The sequence below is a fragment of the Bombus bifarius genome, unplaced genomic scaffold, assembly GCF_011952205.1.
Source record: "Bombus bifarius isolate JDL3187 unplaced genomic scaffold, Bbif_JDL3187 scf7180000008233, whole genome shotgun sequence".
Lineage (NCBI taxonomy): Eukaryota > Metazoa > Arthropoda > Insecta > Hymenoptera > Apidae > Bombus > Bombus bifarius.
In genome coordinates this window covers 802075-810663 of record NW_022884528.1, presented here as the reverse complement: position 1 = coordinate 810663, position 8589 = coordinate 802075, and the positions used below count along the sequence as shown (strand labels likewise).

General features: G+C 37.5%; 1 long non-coding RNA gene across 1 annotated transcript; it reads right to left on the bottom strand.

Annotated features, from left to right (window-relative positions):
• Positions 1-2318: 2318 nt before the first annotated feature.
• LOC117211426 lies at positions 2319-5300 on the bottom strand. The gene is made up of 3 exons (XR_004488258.1): positions 5079-5300; positions 4872-5012; positions 2319-3342 (listed from the first exon to the last, which is right to left on the bottom strand). It is a non-coding gene; the product is annotated as an uncharacterized LOC117211426 (long non-coding RNA).
• Between the last annotated feature and the right edge of the window lie 3289 nt (positions 5301-8589).

Below are 8589 nucleotides of genomic sequence, written 5' to 3'. Positions count from 1 at the left end.
AAACGATGGTTTACAAAGAAAGTAAAAAAGACAGATTATACCTATGTGTCAACGAATAGAACGGGCGGAATTGTAAATCATTAACTCGTAAAATTGACGAATCCGAATCCTTCGTTGATGTCGAAGTTAAAATCCAAGGAATTTTTGTTTTTGTCTATTTGTCGTTATCTCTTTGTTAATGTAAGCGTCTAATTTACGACTAACATGCAAATGTGCAAACATCGAGGTTAGCGAGTAGAGCGTTCTTCCATGCGAGCAGTGAAAAGGAAAAGCAGAAGCAGCAAAAGGTGCAGGTGGAAGAAAGATAGGTAGCAGTTTCAGCGATGGCGATAGTGGCGCCGTTATCGGCAGTAGTGGAAACGACGGTATAATGTTAGTGAAAGAGAAAGCTGAAACTGGCCTCGAACGTGTGCAGAAGAGAGGTGACGGCGTGTGCTAGTCGTTTGCAGGATACCGACACGGCGTGTGTGCCGACGGTGGTGAACGCGCCCGGACATCGATACAGCTCTACCGCCACTCTGCCCCTGATCCACTCTGACCCTCTCCGATCCCCAGCACCCTCTTGCACACGCACAGCTAGTCTCTCCTATACTTGTTCCCGTGCCATTAACTTCAGCAACGGAACAAACCTTCTGTCTTCCTCTCCCTCTACTTCGTCCTTACTCCCTTACCTTCCTCTCAGTCCTAGCTATCTCTGTCGTACACATGAACTCGATCGCGCGCGTGCCGAGCAACCGTTCGTTCAGCTTCCTTCTCTCTTCCATTTTGACCACTCTGACCACTCTGTCGCTTTATCGCCACAGGCAACTACGTGCTCAAGCTTCTTCAAAGAATAGACGAGTGACTACATTATTATCTTATAATTCTTATTAACAACGTAGATTGATCATGCTCCTTGGGTAACTAGCAAACGATTATTCTTCGAACTAAATGCTAAAACAAGTGAGATAACTTATTACTGTAATTTAGTCTTGTTACTGTTCCGTTGGTGAATTACGTTATCGCGATATCGGTCGACCGCGATCAACTGTCAAAGCGTTTGCTTGCTGCATATTTTTATTTCGACGAACAGGAAGCAACGTGTAATACTCAGTGTACGCGTAATTCGAAATTATATACTTTACACGAATAATAAGGATATTTATTAAAAAAATGGATAATTAATGGATGCTTAACATTTATTCGCGTAGAACTACTTCACTTATCACCAACTTCAAACGCTCGTAACATTCATTAGGTTGTGAGATGTCGAATTTTATCGCACCAATTTTCCAAATCTTAATTATCATGTTTCTTTTATAATAAATGTGTTTGGCTTCATATACCTATCGTCGTATAACAATTTAAAGCTAAGAATTTTATTTTTCATACACGATTTTAATATTTCAATCTTTTCAGATAAAAGCGCATTCTTCCTAAGAGTCTGTGGTACGAACCAATACAAGTCACACATTTCATACGTACTGGTATTACTGGCTAATAAAGAAAAAAAACAAAAACGATGCGTTTCTGACAACAATTGACGATTTCCTAATATAGATTATAGAGGAAATATTTGATTTAATACTTACTCGAATTTCCATTTGAAACATTTTAATGGATGTCTATTTCAGCACCTATAGCGGATGGACGTCAATCCTGGCACACACATTTAAAACCCTCTCGAGCTTATAAAGACAACGATCAAAATGATTAAAACCGTTTGTATAGTCTATTAAATATCCACATTTATTTTACTTGTACTACACTGTATATGTAAAGAAGCCGTTAATCAATTCCAAATTGATTAAGGAGATTGTATTTTGTGACATATTCAATAGTTGAATTTTGTTTTGAATCGCATAATTGAATATTTTGATATAGATGCGAAAAAGACCAATATATATAGTAGACGTATACTGCAATATGTACTAAAAAAATTGTATACTTACCAAGAACCATTTTTAAATCCTGCCAATGAGTACAAAAGGCTGTACATGAATGTATTTCAGAAATTTTCGAAGAAGACGATGTCCAAATGGAACACAATTTTAAAGAAAAATTTCGGTTTCAAAACTATATTACGAATTAATGACACCTTACAAGCTGAAATCGTTAATGATGTAAAAGATATGCGCCTGTTATATCTTATAATATCAAACGATAGTTCTCTACTCGTAAATTGGCCTTTGATGTTCAAATAATATGATTTCCAATATATCTTACGTATTATATTAACATATTTTTTTTACACATTTCAGTAACATAAATATCCACAGGCTACCAACAACAATAAAGCTATTGTGAATTTTTTCTAAGTGAAACATAGTGCGTGCAAACTTTGGTTAAAATCCCTTCTCTATAAAGTTAATAAAAACTTAAGAAGAACTGCTTTTAAAAGAATACTCAATCACTTAGTATGCTCCACTGCTTAGAAAATATAAAAGAGGCTTTCCTTCTGTATCTCTTTGCTTTTTCTCCAAAGATTATGTAAGAATGACTTATTTGTCACTTAAAAGGTGTATAGGCGCATTAACGTCTTTGGTGCATGAAAAATCTCAACTTCAATCGCAATGCTTCATCTGGAATGTTTTTCTTTTAGTACTTCAATGTACTTTGGCCTAGCAAGTTTTGTTACTTACTCGACGAGATACATGTGGCATGTCCGTACATGTCATACAAACATGCCAAAAAATTCTTTAATTGAAAAATTACAACAACAGTACGAAATAATAATAGACTAGTTTTCGTTCGATACAGTATAGGAACTGATAGGCGGTTTGTAAATATCGTTCTCAAATACTTTTGAAATTCTATTGTTCCCACAACATTACCTAATGCTTTGTAAGAGCGGTTTTTAACTTTTTATTGGACATTTTCCTTTTCTTGATCTATATATATACAGAAATGTACGTGTACACATACAAGCTGTGACAAGTAGCGGCTACAACCACTTCAATAATTCCATTTTTTATTCTTATTCGCTGCTTCACATTACACTTTTTTCTATCACTCACACTTTTTGACATTTCTACATTGTCCTTGATTTCTTACATGGAAACCAATTTTCTTTTCGTGACGAAATTTGTGATTAATTTCAAAACAAGCTCGACTATGCGTGTATTAAAATGATTATTGAAATATTTTTAAAGAAATTCTACCAGTAAACATGGCAGTTTAATTATAGGAGAGATTCATTTGAAATACGATAAATGTTGTGTCGCGGTTGACTCACATGGATTTGTTCCTCTTTTGGATCCATAGTTCGTCACACGGCCGCCTGATCTTCGCACGACCGACTATCCGGCGAGTTAGTCTTCAACAACTTGTATGCGATGAAGAGCGAATAGAGAATAGACAATCCTGAACAATGAACCGTGTTAGATGAATGAACCTTAAAACGCAGAGCAGTGCTATCTAACCCAAAATATGTTCAAACGCAGAATTACTGTTATTTAGTAGGTATAAATGTGAAACACATTCTTGAACATCAGAAAATATAACTTGGTAAATACTGAAGTATTGAATTTTGTAACATTGTACTATCTGCAGTTTGGTTTTACTTATCTTTTGTCAATTATTAAATGAAAACAAATTATTCCCTTCGGTCCTGTATATTAATAGGTCTTAAATAGATTTGCATTTTTATTGTTTCAGCATGATAAACCTCGTTAAAAGATTTGTGTGCACAATATGTTATCATCCATCGATTAATATCCTGACGAGTTACGATAAAATTAATCTTATGGTTATTTCATGTAAAACGTATGGAGAAACGATCGTTATCGCAAAAGTTATCAACATCGCAAATACATATTGAATTAACAGCCAGCACAGCACTTAAAGTGACGATTCTGCAAGGAATAATTACAATAATTATGTACTGTGGTACACCGTTGGATTCGAAGAAGATTAAAATTTCTGTAAGAAAAGCGGGCAAGCACTTTAATTTTCGCAAAGAAATGATTTTTTTGTTAGGTAAATGATACATTTACACTGTACGTGTGAATGTGTGTGTAAGCGTTAGAGGGCGTCCAGGTCTTAGTTGAGACAAAAGACTGTTGCCAGATGGGAGAAGCTTCTAGAAGAGTCTGGTTGACAACAAGCGTGAGTGCAAGAAGGTTATCGAGGTCTTCAGAGTGTAATATATATGTATAGCTGTTGTGTGTGAAATAAAGTAAACTATTTGTATTTCCGAATCCTCTGTTTACTTTAACATTTTTAAATAAATTTTTCGCACAAATTAATAGGTATCAAGACAAGATATAACTTTAATTTGAATTACTTTTTCATATCTCTTGTCGTTTACGATCTATAAACATTCACATAGAAAGCCGACTCGGACGAGAGGGTTGATTTCTCCCTTAAAGCACGAACGAATTACGGCTAAATTCCTTAGTTGGGTCTAACGAACACTCGTGCAGAGTCTCGTCTCAATATCGATGGTGTTAATCAAGGATTGTTATAAATATGAATCTTCTAGAATCTAGAGCATCATCTTCGATGGCACGTCCGCGCGTACGACTACAATGTCGATACCGAGATTCAAAGGATGCATTTTCTAAGAGAGCGTTTCTGACATCAAGAACACGTTGGTTGGCACAACGTTCTCCGTAATAGCGAACAGCAGCGAATAATAACCGCTATAGGCATTCAAAGTCTTGATTATCTCGAGGTATTCCTTGTTCCTGTATCTCATGGTCGCGATTAAGCGAAACTAACAGCTCGCGTGAACGAAACATTAGAGGAATTCGCGGAAACCTTGTATACATACGCGATACACGTCGCACATCGCTCGACACACTGAAATTTCGAATTCAACGTATCATACGCTTCAGCTTGATCGTCAATGATGTACGTTTTTTATGTCATAGGCAATAAGGACAACTTACATAGAGAAATTTGATCGAATCCCTTTTCATTTCTGTAATTTATGTGACTCCATTGAACTATCGCGGCAGACTATGTGTTTACTTTGGAAGTTCGTAGTTGATTGGCTCCTCAAGCGAACTTGCGAGGCTGAGGAGCAGTTCCTAGATGGATAGAGCCGATTCTGTTAAAAATTGCACGAGGTTGATTGGGTGACTCTCTAGACCAACCTTTTTAAGGCGTTATCGTCTATGTCCGCTACGGGTACAAGGGCAATTTATCTCGTTACGTGGGAGGCCTGAAAGTCCTCGGCTTCGACGTTTTCCATGTTCGCGAAATTAGGCCTTGCTATTGTCCTCTTCGTGTCCAAACGGCTAGCGTCAATGGTACTTGATTTTATAAACAAACGTTTTCGTCTAAGAACGGAACATTCGATTTTCTCAACAAATAAGCCTCGAACTTTATACTTTAAGACCAAAACAATTATTTACGATTCTTCGTAAACAGAAGCATATCGACGACTTCCATTAGCCAAATATGTAATACCATTAACCAAGACCTCGTATACAGGGTGGTTGGTAACTGGTGGTACAAGCGGAAAGGGGGTGATTCTACGCGAAAAGGAAGTCGAAAATATAGAATAAAAACTTTTTTTTTTTTTAATTTTTCCATCGAGAGAATGGTCTACAGTGAGATCCGTTATAACGAGACGTGATAAAGTGCACGCGTACCGAGCGAAAATTCAAAGTCGATTTTCTCGAAAACAAAGCCTCAAACAAAAAATTTTTATTGTATATTTTCGATTTCTTTTTTCGCGTAGAATCAACCCCTTTCCGCTTGTATAATACCACCAGTTACCAGCCACCCTGTATATCATTACTGGATACTTACGAAACGAACATAGGCACTTGGAAAGACGAGAATTGAATTTGATTATAGAAATATCATTCCTAACGCGTGGATGAATGTTTCGTTCAATTATAAATACGCAATAGCGCTTATCATTAGTTTTCGTTGATCTCCTTGTACGTAATATCCATTCCTGGAACAGAAACCGACATTGTGAATATGAAGAACCGAAAAGGTAAAATAATATTGAAACGAAATACAGCCGACTATCCTATTAGCTCTGAAGACAATTGCTTAACCAGTATACTCGCGAATATATCATATGCAAATACAGAACACCGTATATGGATAATATACGGATGCTGATTCACCCAATGTATTAGGATATTGCACTTCGTATCGCCTAACTTTTCGAAGGACCACCCCTTGGCGGGGAAAAGAAATACACTGAATACTGGTTTATGGTGTATTCAATGCGACCATCAACCTGAATGTCGTGAAATATGATCGATGAAACAGGTGCTGTCCATGAAAGTTTGACAACTGGTCTCACTTAAGTTGTGGATGTTCTGCATGCTCTGTCTGCTGCGGTAGACTGATCGATCCTGATTTCGAAGTCTAATCCTGACTACTGAATTGTATCTCACTGATTGACTGACTGACCGTTGGATTATAAGTAACTGATGCGTGACTGACTTAACTGAAAACTGATTGTGTGTGTATTTTTATGTGTATCCGATAACGATGACACTGCATTGCACTGCACCCGTTGAATTAATCTTGGGCGATATACTCACGAGGAGGAGTGGCGACTGGTAAACTGTCGACGACACTGAGGGTACGATACCCCCGAACGATAAGAAAATTTCGAACTGTCTCCAATTGCTGAGACAAGATTTACGAATGGTCGTTATGAATGGTCACACGATATCTTATTCTGACCACTGAGAGTTAAAGTCGATTCGAGATATAAAACTCGACTGAAACTGACAACCGATCGTTTCAACTGATCGTTTCAACTCTGCGAATGCTTGGAGATGTTTACAGGTGAAAGACACGAGACTGATCTTGCCAGATTTGACCTAGAGTACCTAGCAAGGCGCAAAAAGGATGCGAAAATATACATGTTGCTTGATTTTCACCAAACATAAGAAACTAGCCAATCAGCATACTCGTTCGTTGGGTGTCGCTAATGCACTTCCGTGCGCCCGAAGCACAGGAGATACTTGTCGGAAAAAGGGTGAGCGATACTTGGACGAACGTGAAGCTTGCGATCAATTAGATAAGAGGGTGCCGTTTTATGACAGGCTTGGCTGTTAAGAACATCATGGACATGGAAAATTAAAATCATTGTCCCGATCTAGAAATTAGCCTCTTATCTGCGGAAGTGTGCGTCATAAAATTAGCCACGAAAATCCTCAGGATGTTTTTGTTTCTATCGATGGAACACTGACTATGTGTGGAATTGCGACTGGAGCCAACGCCAGGTCATTCCTTTCCAATGTATCCGCGATATGTCCCTGGTGAGTTATTTAGGCCTATTAGATCCGTAGTGCGACGAAATAGGATTATAATTACAATGACACATCTGGATGCGCATCCACTATAACTTCAAATAGGATTTATAAAAACGTTTCCTTTAATGTTAATTTGACGAAGCGAAGACAAAAATAGCTTTAACTGTGACGTATAACACAGAAATGAAAAGAAGTCTCGCGGGACGGCACAAAGGCACAAGAGTACTGCTCTATCACCCAACGTCACGCGTTGCTATTAGGTAGTTTGGAAATAAATCGCGGTCTTCAAACATGATACCCTAATTTGTGCTTTTTTATTCGAAATAAATTTATTTGTTCAAAATAACATCCGTTAAATTGAATACGCTTTTCCTAGCGAGATACAAGCTTTTTTGCATTCCATGATCATAGAAATCTAGAGTTTTCGGGATGATACGATTCCCTTTCTTTTCGAGTCCTTCATCGCCATTTCGGAATCTTTGAAACCAAAGTTATAGCGTTCTTCCGGTTATCGTTCTTTCACCAAATGCAAAATTAATGTTTCGTGCAGCTTCGGCTGCGCTTTGAATCATTTGAAACTCACGTAAACAAACTGCGAATTTGCTTTTTCTCCCTGAGTACACAAGATTTAGTAAGTAAATAAGTTCTGGTTGTGGAAAAGTAGGAACTCAATGTTAACTTTGTTACCGTTTCCTTTAATATTTAGCGGGTTTTTCTTTACTTTCGATTACTTCCATCAACCTGTTGGGAACACTGTTCACTAATTTATTCGTTTGGGATATCCGTCTGACCTTTGGATTTTACTCATTTTTTCAGTTCAATTTGATATTTTCTATAGTTGGCTTCTCCTGATCGTCAACTTTTCTTGCTACAATTCCCCACAGGTTCTCGATCGGTTTCAGATCAGCACTCGACGCTGGCCACGATAATAATTCTATTCCAAAATCGAACCACTTTTCCGCAGCGGCGGCTATACGAATAAAAGCGTTGTCTTGTTGAAAACTTGCCTTTTTTTTTCTACTTCAGTTACGAAAGTCAATAACTCGCCGTGTAATCCTATAGCGTACATTTGACGCATTACGTAAACAACTTTGCTTTTCACTTTCTTGGAAATATCGAAAAAACGAAATAGGAAATATGTTTGAGCTTAAAATTAATCGCAACACCGTAAATATATGTAACGTAAATATATCCTTAGTAAAATGTAAGATAAACGCATTTCTTAAAACCAGGATCCTACATCTGTCGTTTCATAACGTTGCCGCTTGTTTAATCCGCAGATGCCCTTTTTCAATTTGCATACGTAACCACATTTACCTGAGACAGCGTAGCCCTCGGGTTGCGTTATGTATACATATTATCTCCTTCAATTCTC